Below are 16726 nucleotides of genomic sequence, written 5' to 3' on the forward strand. Positions count from 1 at the left end.
CTTGCTGCCCTTCGGCCAGCTCATCAAAGAAAGAAGCTATCGTGCCAAGTGCCTTCGATGTCGCGCGTAATCTATCAGGGGTCGGTCGATCTTCGATCTTCCAGGATCTCTCTCGTCAAGCGGGTTCGAGGTGCTCGGCTCATTAGCCATTGTTTATGAAACAGATAGAGAACCCGAAAACCCAACTATTCCCTATTCTCTTCGGCCTTAGAAGCACCTTCTAGCCAATCTAGCAAATCAAGAATCTAATCCGCTCGATGCGAAGTGGGAGTTGATCATTAATATTATGATGCTCCCGAGTAAGCTTCAACTGCCGCTGGTCCGGAGTTAGAACTAGCCGTTTCTCGAAAGAGATTTGACAAGTTAAAAAAGCCCGCAAGGTCTCTCCCGACAACTGTCCCGTCTTTTTAGGCGTTTACCAGCCGAATTGGATGGTCCCATTCGGAACTACCTCTGATCGACGCAGCCAGGCGAACCACCCTTACGGGCGTTCGGACCCTTTCCCTTCGCCATCCACACCAGCCATAGAGCCTGCCCAACGATCGTTGCTCTACCTCTGGCCGTAGCCCCCGGAGACCGGTTGACTCTAGGAACCTATCACCGTGAGCATGATAGCAAGACTCCGTTTATTTGTCATGTTTTCTTCTTCGTAGTTGATCAAGAGGGTGGAAATCTGAATAACCTTGTCAGTAGTTTTTCGTTCCCTACCCCTCTCTAGCCTTCAGGAGGAGTTAGTGGTTGCCGTGGATTAGACCACTACCCTTCTAGAATACACAATTCCCAGACGCTTCTCGTGTATTCTCTTCAGGGATTATCCCTGCCTTCGGTTCGTCAATTCTGAACTGCACTCCCTGCAGCCTTATTTTCTTGCCCATCTCAAGGGACACGTGGATTTCGATATTGACGTGCGGAACACATAAACATGCCAACCCTTCTTCTCCGAACTGAACCGGATGCCAACCGCCGATTCTCATCCTCCCCCCCTACCCCCATCCGAGCCTTTCCTGCTCTTTCTGGGTGACCCAAGGCTTGATGCCAGATGATGCCTCATCTAGCACCCGTGGACCCCGTATCGGTGCGGAAACCTCATCCCAGATGCGGAACATAGTTCCATACCTTTGACTGACTGTTTTTCACAGCCCTCGGATAATCCGGTGATGTGGGAACGACATTAATCGCTTTCCACCACACCGACACGTCGTAGTGTCCCCTTTCCATTATCTCTACCAGTCTCGGTGAGAGATAGTCAGTCCATTGTCTTACCCAGGACGAAAGGACGTACTTCTCCCGTCCCGGACCCATTCGTTGAGATGAGTATCGGTATGTTCCGGAAGTCAACCTTCCACTCTTCCCAACGCCTAATGGCCGCCAAGAAGCGCTTGATGTGATGCGTCACGTGGTCTTGTCTGACCAATAGACAGCCACCACTGCAACGGGATCGGAAAAGGTCCCGACGGTGAATGCATCATTATTTTGTGCCGAAGCCAACGCCCGTGTCTGGGGGGCTTAACAAGCACCTTATACCCGGCTCCGAATAGTCGATAAGTTTCGGCTATCCGTACCTCACGGTACTCCCGGAGCCTCTCCACCAGTGGGGATAAAGTTATCGCCGATGATCTACGGACGGCGGTTATCCACTTAGGAGAGATAGGCGACACATCAATGTTCCGCCAAATAAATCGTTTGGCAGATTCGTAAGAACCATTATTAGATATTTGGCTCCTACTCGAATTGATAGTGACATCTATACGGGGCATAATCAACGATATATATTCGCCACCCGGCGGCCACCTATTACTGGGTCGTCTCCCAGTACACCAGAATTTCTGAAGATCCTATTATAACCGGATCTCCTGGCTGCGATTCGGACCACCATATGGTGGCACAAAGAAAAGCAAGGCCAAGACGAGTAAGCCCCAAGAGGCTGACCAATCTCGAAACTCCATCCTTTCGGATAGGTTTTGGTTACCACTTCGCCGCCAGAACCGCGAGCGTCTATCCCCCGGTGGGCAGAAGTCGCGAACGGGACCTCAAACGAGGTACCCCGGATCCAAGCTTCCCAACCTTGGGCTAAGTGTTCTCCAAAGAACGATTCCAGCCTCGCGCTTTGCAGGCGAAACGGAAATCTATCTGTTGCTGCTGAGAGGTTCCCTTCGGCCAGGTGAGGGGTTAGACCAAACACCCGACATAGAGATCCCCGACCGTCCGCCGATACCAGATTTGAACAGATTCCTACCTTTTCGGGGTTGGGGGAGGGACCCTCGGTTCGGGTTGGTCCGGGCTAAGCGCCATCGGTTCCCCGGAAGAACCCCATGGAATTAGAGATGGGAAAAATGAGGCTCTGGCAGCAGCCTTTGGCAGCAAGATTTTGTATTTGCCTATTCTCGCGTATCCTTTTGATAGTCTTCCGAAAATCCATAGCATTCTGTTGGAACACATCCTGTCTTTTGACCTTAGTAGTTTTATGCATGGTTGATACTATAGCCCCGATCATGGCTACTAATGAAATCAGACTAGACACCGGGAACGAAACCGGATAGTTGGTATAAAGTAAATTGCCTGATGTTTCCGAATTAGTCCGACTTTGTATCCTCTCAGCATAAACCGTGTATCTCAGATAGGTTGTATTCAGATTGGTTGGTAGTATTGGAATGTAATCATTATCTGGAGTGACAAAAATTTCCAACCGGGGAATCGGCCCAATAATACCACCTACTGGTAAATAGCGCAATACATTCTCGTGAATTTCCGCTATTTTGATATCTGACATCATCGCTGCAGATAAAGATGACACGGCAATAGCGCCTATGTAAACCACTAAGAAGATCATAGCGGAGAAGTCAGAACCTAACAAAGGGAGTGAACCTGAAGTATTGCGGGAAACGGGGATGAAAAAGGAAACGGAGTGGACGGAGTTTTTAGCACGTATGACCATAACAGCAGAGACTAAAGCCGTGCTCGGAGAAACATCGAGGAGTAGCGTGGTTTTGTTGTTTATTCTTCTCATTCTATATTAATGGCAGTTCGTTCCCGTGCAAAGAGAATTCGACCCATTCAATTCGGCAGTAACCACGAGGAGGAAGGAGCGGAAAGCTCCAACTGAATTGGAGGGGAAGAAAAAGAAGCGGAAAGCTGTTGTTCATTCCCGCTTGCCGATTCCGGTGTCAAGGTGACTGGATTCGGACCTATGGCCCTTCCTCACCTCCCTCGAGCTTCGGGGTTACCTACTATTGGATTCGAACCAATGACTCCCGCCGTATGAAAGCGATACTCTAACCCCTGAGTTAAGTAGGTTAATTATTATTATTTATTCTCATTACTTCCCGACCCATTAAACTTATTATTATACCGGTCACGGAAACGGCACGCTGTATCGATGTTGTGGGTCCAGAGCTGCTCTTCAAACCACAGTTGTCTCCGGGGCACCTCTCACAGTAGATTCTTAAGCCAGCACACGGACGTTTACGAACTGAAGATCAAGGGAGCCGCCGACCCGGCAATAAGTTGGCAAGCGAGGGCTACCTAGATGGGGTTCCGAGTGAATTAATTGGTAGATCGATCGGCCCAAAAGCCGAATGATGTGGGTTGGTTCGAATCCCACTCCCTAACCACGTGGCCCTTAGTGGGGGTCACAGGACCGAAGCCCTATCCTCCACCACAAGGCTGTAAACGGAGGCTGACTGTAGGGCCGTAGCCACGACAAATATTGACAGCAGCAGCCTAAGTAAGCCTGTCGGAAGCTAGTGCTGAGCTGACCGAAGGCGGCGTTTAGCCGATGGAAGCGGAGTAAGGACCTTAGACGACCGAAGCTAGGCGGGGAGATTGTTCGGGCCTTATTTCAATTATGCGTCTAATCCGATATTTGAGTCGAAAAAATCTTTTCTTCAGTCGAATCCGACCCTGAAGCCGGGAAACCAGAGCAACGATGAAGGCCCACCACCCGATCGCTCACGCTTGACTGCTCTCCTCGTTCTTCATGGACTAACCGGACGATCCCATCTATATTGCTTAGAAGCATGACTTAAAGGGGCGGGCGGGCCAAAAGCCTGGAGACGAGGCACTTGCTCTTTAGCCCGATTGCAAAATGATCTATTTTCGGAGATTTGAATTTTCATTCAGGTGTGACTCTTGGTTGGAGAAGGCCTTTGTCTGAGCAGGTTTCTCTTTAAGCCGGACCGCCAACGTCAAGGCGAGATCACATTGGTCCGGTCCCCGTTGGCCCAGGGGAAGCGTGAGGTACTTCCACTCAGATAGCATGGGGAGGTCGAATGACTGCTGCCACGTCAATCCGCCGCTAGAACTCTAGCTTCTGCTACTAACTGAAACCCCCCACCGGTTTCATCGGGCCGGGCCTGTAGACGCCCACCTATCAGCGTTAATCGCTAGATAAGGTACGTACGTACGGCCCACTTCGTATTCATGGGGAAGGAACGAAGCAGATTCGGCTGGGTATGCCTCAGGTATTCAGTAACCGCGCCTGAATATTCATGGATTCTTATTATACGATAATCTTCGTTTGCTTTTTTACTGCTGACAACCGTGCAGAGGCAGGATTCGAACCCGCAGTTTTCGGGTCATGAGCCTTGCCGGGTTGGCCATTTATTCTATTCCGCGATTGATCTCTCTCGGCTAATTTCCGAATCGGAATTGAAGAAAAAAAGAAGCCGGAGAAATGCGGGAACTGGCAATTTTTGGCGCAGAACCTGGACTTCTTCATATTCCTTCACGGGAACCACTGCGAGCAATCGAGCTAAACCACAGAGCCACCCTGACCTACTTTTCATGGCTCTTTGGAAGGGTTCCCTGGGAACAAGCCAGGGAATGGGCTACCAAGAACCATAAAGAAGCGGCAACCAACAGATAGAGATAGAGAGAAAGATCCGTCAGCACGTGGACCGCCTAGCTAATAGGGATAAAAGCTTTAGGTGAGTGCGATTCCGGGAGAATACTTTGCAAAAGGACTTCCCAAGCAAGGGAAAAGCAAAAGGCAAGGGAGAAGCAAAAGCGTTAGCGCCTTAGTTCCGCTTTCCTCGCAGCCAACCGCATCTTTGATTTTCTTTGATTTTACTTGTTGTAAGCTAGCCTAAGCTTATGCTGGCGGGCAGGGTATTATTGAATGGGGGGAGCCAAGCAAACAGGCCAGGGCAAAGCCCCACAAGAAATCTAATACTAAATTAAGGGAAGGACCAGCCGACAAGGACCAGCCGACCAAGTTCTCGACAGAGCCGGAAAGTCCTCGCCGAATGCATTTGTTGCAGTCCAAATGCCTGTAGCTGATAGATGGGGATAAATTCACAGATTCTTCCGATCCTCGCGTACAGGTGCGCACGCGATAAGGTATTATTACCAGCCTTGGGCTTGGGAAAGGCAGAGACCGGCCGCCTTCGTTCCGACCAGCCTTGGGAAAGGATAATCGACAGAGGACATCTTGCTTGCTTGCTTGCTTGGGAAAGGCCTCTATAATAGAAGTTGCCATCCAAATGGATCGTGCAATAGGGGCAAAGTGCCCGACTGAGCAGGGGTTGTACAGGTGGCGCCCTTATTAGATAAAAGAAAGAAGGGTAAATATGGTATTTAAGAGCAGGGTTTTTTTCAAAAATGTGATTGACAGAGCATTTACAGAGGATTTAAAGCCCATTGGCAAGCGGTTACAGAAAACGATATGGCCATTCCCGAGGGTCGGACCATTTTCTTTTATAACGTTTTCATCGTACCCCTCTATTTCTTTTTATCCTCCTAAAGCTCCGTACTTTCACCTCTCAAGCCGAGAGAAGGGGAGGGAGAACTTTCACTTCCTTTGGCGGATGGCGAACTTTGGCGAGACCTTTCTCGCCAACCCGAAGTGTCAAGAATGTACGGGGAATCTGCCATCCCCAGCCAATGTTTCTGATTGAGAAGATTCTGAGCCGGCTCCTCCCACCGCTAATGCGTGGTTGCTTGAAGCTGAAAGGGTTAGAGCCGAAGTCCAAAGGAAGAGATTCGAGGTTGAGCAGTCTAAAAGAGAGAAAGAAGGAAATGCTTTTGAAGTGAAGATGCCCACTCAAGAATCAAGGAATGGTTTTAGAAGCAAAACTCGATGGTGGTGATGGAGACAGCAGCAGCAGGCTACGAGAAATACACAAGCGGCAAGAACAGTCCCCGAATTATAGAAATGGAAATGAGAAGTGGAAAGCCGAACCTGAGGACCGTAGGGCTTCGGTTGGGAGATGTGCCCGTAGGGCGGGTCCAGAAGCTACTGCTTTCCCGTACGGAGAAGGCGGTGAAGAGGCGGAATCTCCATCGAAATTACGGGAAGACCTCGTGATAGATTCCACATTCGTCAATGAAATCCGAAAATGCCCATGCATTCGTCGCCACGTTTAAAAACCTGATTTCCTTTCGGTTGGCTCATTCTCCGCCAACCAAGTGCAAAAAGGCTATGCGCATTTTTCTCGAGAGGTGCCCCTCGAAGCAGCCAGGGTGAGATGCGGGTTCGAACCGCAGACGTTGGGCTGAAAGCCAATCGATTTTCCAATTCGACTATCTCATCTTTTTCATTCACGGGAAAAAGGCGGGGGAACCCCACCTGCAAAAACCCCGCCAAATGAGCAAACCACGTCCTTAAAACGGAATGCTCATCTGGAAATAGTGAGTCACGCAACGGTTACCCGCGTCCCCAATGCGAGAGAAAAAGGGAATAGAAAGGGGGCCACACTTCGCCGGACCCCGGTCGGCTAATGGAGAGAAAAATGAGCAAACCACGTCCTTAAAACGGAATGCTCATCTGGAAATAGTGAGTCACGCAACGGTTACCCATCAAATCGTCCCCAATGCGGGGCTCGTAGGTAGGCCTGAAGGTTTCTTTGAAATCGCTTGGCTATTAACTTTCGCAAACCAATCAATACCTTTGTAAGATATACAAATGAGAACGGAATTGAATAACCTATCGACGATGTTGCATGAAACCATTCCGTTTCGATAGGGGTACGAAAAACGATTGAAAGCGATGGAGTGGGTAATATGGTTGGATGTTGCAAGCTGTTCCAATTATTGGATGTGATTCCGAGAGCCGAACGGAGATGAATACCACACATGGGAGTAGGGACGGGGCTTCCTATAGGAGTGGCAAACCAATTTATTTTGGATTAATCTGATTAGTACGGAAGGTTTAATGGGAGAAAGGTACGGATAACACCAATTATTCAGAAAACCCAGTAACCCACCAATTCCGGAGGTGTAATCTTTTGCAAACAATAACTGCTCGAACGATACAAGTCGGTGATACCATCTCCGAAATCATTCTGAGAGAAACGTTCAGAGAGAAAGGAAAGCAATGAACGAATCCGAATTGAACCCGGGGAATGACCCGAAAATCTTTAGTTTAGAAAACCCTATCATTAAGAGCGTGACTGCGATGGGCAACGAAAATGAATGGGAGGTAGTCATTAGTGTAGATAGGTTGAGTGAAATCCGTTGGGACTGAAGTTTCAGAAATAGTTCCAGGGCTGATTATGAAACCGTTCACATTTGGCAGGCCAAAAGTTCGATGTCGTTTGTGCCAGATATAACGAGACCCCTCCCCTAGAGGAACCAGAAATGGCCGAGCGAAGCTCTTGAAAAAGCTTCGAGAGCGGGGCATTCTATTTACGAAATTTCCCGAACTAATTTCTGCTTCAGTGTAATCTTGTTAGGCAGCAAAGCCAATAAGAGCAGCGAAAATGGCGGAATGGCAGACGCGCTGCCTTGAGGTGGTAGTGAGGCCACTCGTGGGGGTTCAAGTCCCCCCTTTCGCACGCCCGGGAAATGTGTTCCTCCCATTTCGAGACCCCTTCTAGCTGCTGATCTGATCCCAAGCCCTAACCACATTTCCCAATTTATCGATCAGTAATATGGTTTGACGGGTTCACGTATCAAAACAAACCCCAATCTTGGCTCAGAAAGTCGAAGCGGGAGTGGCCAAATGAAAAAAGCGTTTGATTTCATTTCAGTAAATCCGCTGAATTTCGAAAGAGAGATTCGAATCGTACCTCCCTCAATGCCAAAGTATACTCCGTATTCAATAGAGAAAAGCGAAGCACAACGATAATAATAGCGCTCGACCTCTCATGCAATTAAGAAATTCTACGGCAATAGTCCCGCGAATCCGAAAAGTTATCACCAGAATGGCCAGCCCAATTGCGGATTCCACAACTGCCACCGTTAACACTAGTAAAGCGAGTGATTAACCCATCGTATCATCCGAATAAACAGGAAATACCAGAAAGTTCGAATTAACAGCCAGTAGCATCAACTCAATTAGCATCAACATAGTAGTAATATTTCTTCTATTCGAGAAAATTCCCTGAATGCCTGAGAGAAAGGGAATCATGGAAAATGTCAAATATTTGACCAGATCCATAAAAAAAATTCTTTATTCGGGCGAAAATGCTGCTTTAGCATTAGAGGTACTTGCGTCGGCTGGCGCCAACACGAGGTCTGTTCTTGATATTCATGGCGTTATCCTTTACGGGAATCGAACCCGTGTCTTCGACATGAAAAGACGATGTCCCAGGCCTCTAGACGAAAGGGACATGAACCAACCATTCCGAAGAAACCAATTCTCCTGCTCATCTCTGGCTTCAGCGAAAACGCTATAGTTTTCGGCCCCACCAACCCGACCCCCCACCACCAGTAAGGTGTCCCCGAAGGCGGCGGGGTAAGCGCGTAAAAGGGGATAGAGCGCTAACGTCCCTTTGGGACCCGATCCCGGGACGATTCGAAGACTTTGCCGAAGGCCGTTTCGAAGATCCCGAAATTGCTGATCGGTTTTGCACCATCCCAATTTCTATATCCCATTGACAGTTACAGCTAATATGTATGAGCATAACTAGGCTAGTAGGAGTAAGAACCGGCTATGAACATGAGGAGACTGAGCGCTAAGCGCAAGACACGGCAGGGGGCGTAGGAATACCGCATCCTCTTCTCGTATACACCAACCAAGAATTGGAGCTAATGAATGTGTCTAAGCTGACCCAAAGACTTCAATCATTGCATTCTCTGGATGAGCGAAGACTCTTTCCGCCCCTTCAACAAGAACTTCCAAACAAACCTGGTTGTTGGTCAAGATCGCATCCAAGGATATGCCGCGTTCCTCTACGGAAATGCTGAATAAGACGTGGTGGGTAGCCTCATCGTAGTATGATGTTCTGGGTCGTCCAACTAGACCCAGCGGCATTCTATAGAGCCAGCAGCGGGAACGGAGGGTCACCAGTAGCCAACCGCTTTTATCTTCTACTCGTGTAGCGCCCACAAGGGCATCAAAGACTTAGGGCTTATACGGTCCTCTTACCTACTGAGCCCTGTAGGAGCATCGGCATATCACCATACATCCGCTTGGAGCTTTTCCCCCAGACCCTTGCCGTTGAAGACCATTGATTGTGTTTCGCCGGTATTTTCTCGCAGCTCTACCCAGTCAGCTTCCTCAGCAGTCGGATCTTGTTGAAACTGAACTTTCTAACCATTGTGTACGGAAATAACCGAGTATTGGTGATAGCTCCCTCTTCTTTCGAGATACCTTCCTTCGTTCATTCAGTGTCCTTCGGTCAGGCACAAACACCCAGGCCAGAAAGAACGAACCTCCGTACTCAGGACCGGTAAGAAGAACCTATCATCATTTGTCCCTGCTTAGTCGAGTAGCATTTACGGTATTGGATAGAGTGGAACCATGAGTAACACGATATTTCATTTCTAGGGGGAGATGTCTCCTGCTCGCTCCCGCTCTTTGCAAAGGGATCAATAGAAATCGGAGAGCTTTGAGGAAACTACGGAACAACCCTCTTTTCTTTATACGAAATTTCGGTCTGAGGGAAAACGGCCAAATCTTAGGCAAAGGAAGGAACCGACTACTTATGCACATTCATTAAAGTGTGTACCATAGAAATGATGCAGAAATTTGCGGTATTAAATTACGAAAGGTAGATTTTGCCACAACCAGAAGATTCACTACGGAGGGGAAGCTATCATCTATCCTAGTCCTTCTAGCTCAACAGAGCATGCCACAAGCCCTGGTTCTAGAGAAAGTGAGTAGACGTTAGGAATCCACTTTCTGCTGAACGAGAAGGTTTCTGGTACAGCGTTCTAATTCAGGGGTCCGAGCTGCGGCTGAATATGTATAGTATGTAACGACATACAAGCATGCCGGGTAGCTAAATCACGGAGCGGCGTTTGGCATGCCCCATGACTACTATCTCTCATGTAGCAGGACGGACTTAATACCCACAAAGTGTCTTAGTTGTCTGTCTTTAACAAAGGCACATTTCTTTTAGCATCAGTGACCTGCTTAGAGTAATCGGTTTCTTTCGGACCATTCCAGGGAGCTCCGCAGTAGCTACGGCGTCAACAATGCTGCCGAGGCAGCTTTCCTTCTTCTGAAAGGAAGGGAAGGTAGGGGATGGGTAAGGGGTATGAGTTGGTGGGCCGAAAACGTGAAGCGTTTTCTCTGAAATTCAATGAAATTATAGAGAATTTCGTAAATAGAATGGCTGAGGGGAAAAGCTACGGGAACGGGACGGAAAATCTGAAATAGAAAGGCACTTATCCAGGACAGGAAGTTCCGCAAATAGAATGGTAAAGCCAAGTCCCTTTCGTCGCCGTGGTTAGGACACCGTCTTTTCATGTCGAAGACCCTTCCGAGTGAGATTTCCTTTCCGTAGGAGATAACTGAAAGGCAGGGCTGCTGCATCTTGAGAACGGCATGCATTGAAAGCCCTAGACACAGACACAAACTCCTATGATTATCATAGGAGCATATATATATATATCGATGACGTCATTAGCGGAATTCCACCTCAGTGGTCCTATTCTGCGTCCTTTGTTAGGAAGCATTATTCCTCCGGTTCCTCTCGATTCCGGAATATGACGGGTATGAATTATTGGTCCGTGCGCCTCTTTGATGACTCCTTCGTATCTTCCGGTTTTTCGGATACGATTTGATAATTCCACAGCCAAATCTTAATTCGCGGAAACTATTCGGTGGCTTCCTCATTCAAACATCAATCCTATTATAGGTACAGATGGTATCCCCTCATTTTCGGTAGTCTTGACCACGTTTTTAATTCCCATTCGCATTTCAGTAGGTTGGTCCAGTATCGAGAGTTCTAAGAAAGAGTATATAATAGCATTCCCAATTGGTGAATCTTTCACGATTGCTGTATCTCGCATGCCGGATATTTCACTCTCTTATGTTTTTCCCGAAAGCGTGTCAATCTCTATGTTGTGCGGAGCTGAGCCTCTGATATTCGCTGGGATAAAGCCCTCTGCGGGCAGGAGCCTTGTGCAGTAAACCCCTCCGGGCGGGCTAGGGTCGAATTTGAATAGTCCCCGCGAAGCTTTCGGTGAAGGGTAGTCTTGTGTGTAAGCATAGCATTTTTCGTCGAACCCGTGACCTATTTGGAATTGGCGGGGAGTCCTCTGCTGAGTGGGCACCTCGCAAGACTTCACCCCGCCTACTCGAGTATTGTATGGACATGCAGGAAAGGGTGCTCCTAGGTGGAGGAGTTTAGCTGCGAAAAAACCTTTTTCGTGTTGTCTAGGGGGTGCGGACACACTTGCGCGAATTCCAGGTGACGGCTACAAGGGTTGCGGGGAAATGGATTGTACCCGACGCCCGGGGATGGACGTAAACTCGTCAGCTACCAATTGGGTTGACCGGGATAATCGCCCTGGTCTCGAGAGAAAGCCTAGCAGGTCGGTTCCGGGAAGCCGGCTGTAGGAGGAGTCGCTGAAACGAAATGGAGGACCGACCCGTTCAGTATAATTACGGACAAAAGACTGCTCTTGGCAGCCGGAATCGAATCCGAACTGGGTAATTCCGAAACCCGGAGGGCTCAGAAAAGGAAACGACGTTTGATTCAAAAAAAAAGAACGAAATTGGTTTGAAAGGGAGGTCCTCACCGCACCTCCGTACAAGTGCGTACAAGTTCAAGCCCGACATCCCCAAGCCAAATAAGTCGAGGGAACTCGGACCGCTCGCAGTAGTAGCGCCAAGGCCGTAAGTTAGGAGGCCATAAGACAAGTAATCGAATAGATATCTATCTATCTAGATAGATATCTGGATGGATATATGGATATCTATTATGTCCCGAATTTGACTTGCCGGAAGGAAGTGCTACGATACGATCGATCGGCACCGCCTAATCTCCATATTAAAGGAGGGGACCGACGACACAGGATTCTTCAACCTAATACACAAAGGCTGGACTTTAGAGAGGGGCGGGCGGACCCAAAGCGAAGGGAAAGCGTCCTATCGCCCCTACTATGTAACATCCACCTCCACGAGCCGGATCGCGAAGATTCGGCTAGAGAACGAAACGTCGGAGAGCCGAGAGAATCCGGAATACAAGAATATGGTTGACCAGAACAACCCACGATGGTTGGGGCTGGACGACGAGGAAACGCTGACAACAGATCAGGGCGTAAACGTAAAGCCAGAAGGCAAAGCCGTGTGTGTAATCGACAGGTCGCTTGCTTATTACCTGTCCCACGGACAGAAATGATCTAGACTGAATAAATAGGGCGCGAAGCGACATGCTGACGGCTTGCTTCCTACTAGGCATCGCCCCTTACGGGTTAGTCAGAAAGATTTGGGATCGTATAACTCACGTGCTCTCCGTTGGCCTTGAGCAGTGCAAAAAGGCCAATTTACTGTGTAACATCAACCCCAACCGGAGGCGGGTACAATATATTACATAGAATTTCTCACCGCCCGCCGAAAATGTTCAGCTGACTCCCAGGCTTTGATAAAGTAATGGCCACCGAAGTCACATGAGCAAAAGGCCTGGGGCGTAGCTGGATGAATAATGGCCGCAGGGCTTCGTTGCCTGACACGATCCGGTACTGACCACACTGAAGGCCGTAAGCCCCCGCCAAGCGTTCTTTTTCGACGAAGTAACAACGAGAGTTCTTTTTAGACGATGACAACTCTGGTTTTGTCATTGACCCCTGGCCTGGTCGCTTGTGATTCCCGATGGTTGTTCCACTGAATCATCTACGCTCGTGGCGCTCTTCGCAGAGTAGACATCTGGTTGGGGAACGGAGCAATTCGCACCAGCTCTGACAACGGGAGGCCCGCCATCAGCTACCACGTGCCACCAGCAGTCCTGATACTGTGACTTGGTTGGAAAAAGCTAGTACCACACTGACGATAGGGCACTGGTCCCACACTACGGGCACCCGAAGGAACAGCTAGTCCCACACTACGGGCACCCGAAGGATGTTTGGTTTGGGGGGAATTCCAGCCTCGAAGGCGGCCTTAGCAAACTATCCTATCGCGGGCACTAGAAAAACGCCACAGGCCGCAAGACGGACGGTATTGCTCTAACAGCACCTTATCGCCGCTCGGTCATCAGCTCAAAGCTGGAGGGCGGAGCGGGGAAGCGCATAGCGCTTACCCCGTCCCCCACCCGTTCGGGTGAGGGACCTTTAGGATAGGAGGCCCGATTGCCCCATAGGGCCATTTCTCCCGGGAGCGGGAAGGGGTGTAAGGGCTTTCGGGAGGTTGGATAGGCACTTACCCCGGTCCCCGGATACGGCTCCCTGGTTACGGAGGAGGTCCCCGTATCCGCTTCCCCGTAACCACGGGGTCCCGGCAGAAGCATTGAGATCAAGGCGCCTGTTGACAATTCCAAAGACGGAGGGATGGGGGGCTCATCACCACTAGGAATAAGGCGGCCCGTCCAACCCACTACGCCCGCCTATCGAACGTCAGCAGCAAAGACATTGTCAGGCCTCGGAGAGGGAAATTATTGTATTCCCCGCTTTCCTTACCTCCCCGTCGCAAGAGGCCTTCCGTCCTATTGCAGATGTTGCGACAGCCCGTATCAAGTCTGGGCGATTGCCGACCACCAGGATCTGCTGGTCCGCTACCTTCGGCCCGCTCTGCCGGCTGGCCCTTGGTGGCAAGGCCTTGCCGATTGTCAAGCTCTCCAGAGACCTACAGATTGTCGATAGAGAAAAGCTTTGCCCTGGCACGAAGAAAGAGAAGAAGGCTCGAATCCGAATTACTCACATCAACCGCCCAGACTGCACTCACAAAGCTGTGGTGGATCAACCCCGGAGAACAAAGGTTCTTTCTTGCGAACCCTTGTTCCTCACGAAATGAGGAACAAAGTCCGCAGAATCTTCGTTTGCGCCGCGCAGCGGGAGGCCGAGGGCTCCCCCCGAGAGAGGGAAGCGGAGAGGTCGGGCCGCGGGCTTCCCCCGAATTGCCGGCGCAATGGGAGAAATTGCGTTCTCGGGGTTCCCTTCCCGGCAATTTCGCGTGGTAAAGGCCCCGGGGACCTGAGAAGAGGTTACAGGCGACGCAAAGAAGAACATGTATGGGCAGCACGTAGTGCCCACTAACTTACCCCGTCCCCCCTCGGGGCCGGAGGCCCGGGAAATGACGGGGTAAGCGCGAAACGCGCTCCGGATAACCTTCGGAGCGCGCAAAAGAAAAGCGGGGAGAAAGCGCTTCGGTTTCCCCCGCGACCGTGGGAAACCGGCCTCCGGCCCTTCCCCCGTCTCCCCCCTGCCCCCCCTTGGGGCCAGCTCCCCCCGACCAGGGGGGAGCCTTAGGCCCGCCCCTACGGGGCAATTTATCCCGGGGGTATCCTGGTTTCGTGCCGATAAGCACTCTATCCGTCGTATCGGGGGTCCCGCTTATCAGCACGAAATCTTTCAGCCGCCTCTCGGGGCGAAGGCCCTAAGAGAACGCGAAGCGCTTTCTGAGAAGAAAACGCCAAGCGTTGGATGCGAGAAAGCTTGCTGGGGCCCACAACCAATCCTCCAGCTTCAGATGCACCACATGCGCAAGCTAGTCCGACACGCGTTCGGTAATATATACGCACATACGTGGGATATATCGGTTCTCTATAAGAAAGGGGAGCGCTTGCGAGGCTTAAGGGCCCTACAGGCCCTCTCTGAACCGCAAGCAGATCCCATTGTTCGCGAAGCGAACAATTTGGGTAAACCGCTGAACACCACCAAGATATCCGTGCCAATGGAATAAAGTTTGAGGCCGAAGGGCGGAAACAGTTGTCATGGGGGAATGACAAGGGCCGACTCATCAGCTATCTCGAGACGGAGCCGTATGATGCGAGAGTATCACGTACGGTTCCCTGAGAAGGGATTGGGTACCTACTGGAGCCTTTTCTTGACCCACCACCCTTCGTGGGGCGATAAAGCGGGGGGCCTATCCTTGACTCTCCCATTATTATAGGGGTATGGGGTTCCAGATAAAGAAAAATACAAGCGGCGTATCAGTCTTTCTCACATACCCCACCTGGATCTGTCTTCACGCTCTTAGCTATTTTATTGATTCCTTCCCAAACAGGAACCACCGATTCACATACATCATTAACCACAGAATCTAGTGAATGGCGCCAAATCTTGCCACGGCTCGCCTTTTTTGCTTCTTTCCCCGTAAAAGTGCCTATGGTACCAGTTCATATTCGGTTACCCGAAGCTCATGTAGAGGCACCTACAGCTGGATTTGTAATCTCGGCAGGAATTCCTCCAAAATTGGGAACCCATGGTTCTTTGAGATTTTCCATACTCATGTTTCCTGGAGCGACACTTCATTTCACTTCTTTCATTCATACTCTAAGCGTGATTGCTATTATATATACCCCCCTGACTACCATGAGACAAATCGATCTGAAAAAGATTATTGCCCACTCCTCAGTAGCCCATATGAATTTTGTAACTATTGGTATGTCTAGTCGGGCGGCCTAACGATCACCTATAGTTATGAACACACAAGGCCAAAACCTGTGTGCCGGGCGTGCGACTCATTAACCTCCTAGCAATGGGGTAGAAAACATAGCATGTCGCAAAAGCAGCTTGATTGAATTTAGCAGGAAGTACTTGCGCTGGATGCGGGGCCTCAGAGGATAAAATACGTTGTTTTATTCTCCGCCTTTCTCATCAAAAGGCGAAGAGGGTAGAGTAGGTGAGGGGACTTCGCTAGCTCTACGAACGAAGATGCGCAGCACTTTATTGGCTCTACGAAGTAGGAATCGGGGATCGAAGCGAAACGAACAAAGGTTCGCAAGAAAGGACGCTATGCGGGTTCATTTTGAGCTTCGTTCGTGAAGAACAAAGGTTCGGAAGAAGAAAAGGCGCAAAGCACGCGCACAAAAGGTTCGTTGGAAAGGGATGGCCGAAAGCTAACTTATATCCGCGCCCTCCAGCTTTATTGGTGGTTGTTTATTTAGCAAAGCTCGGGGAAGAAAAACTTCTCTCTTTTTCGGGTTACCCTCTTCCCTTCGGTTGAGTGGCCGAAGCCCCTGAGAAATGCATAGCGTTCTCTAGGCTCGGAGAGGAAAACTCAAAGTTCGCAACGCGCCTTAACGCATTCTCTTCTATCCTCGCCATCTTCCCAGATTGCCCAATAATATCATGCAAGTCCGCTAACGTCAAGCGAGTTGAGCCTGAATTGGCGAATCAAAGTCACTTTCGGAACAATACTTCCGTAAGCCAACACGTGTCCAGCACACGTGGGGAAACGCGCGAACGTAAGCTGCTATACTCCCCGCCAGCCACCGGGACTAAGTGCTAAGGCCATAATTGGCAGGAGAGTGGATTACTCATTTCATTGAGGACGGGTAAGGTGCACGAACGACAACTCCAAACGTCACAGCCTATAGGTGACACCGGCGAGATTCAGCTAAGCGGCGAACCCTTCATTCATTCTTTCACGAATGAAGTTCTTCTCTTCATTCATGTCGCC

Source organism: Dipteris shenzhenensis, unplaced genomic scaffold (genome assembly GCF_047967505.1).
Source record: "Dipteris shenzhenensis isolate YYH24624 ecotype China unplaced genomic scaffold, Dip_SZ_1.0 scaf0014, whole genome shotgun sequence".
NCBI classification, from domain to species: domain Eukaryota; kingdom Viridiplantae; phylum Streptophyta; class Polypodiopsida; order Gleicheniales; family Dipteridaceae; genus Dipteris; species Dipteris shenzhenensis.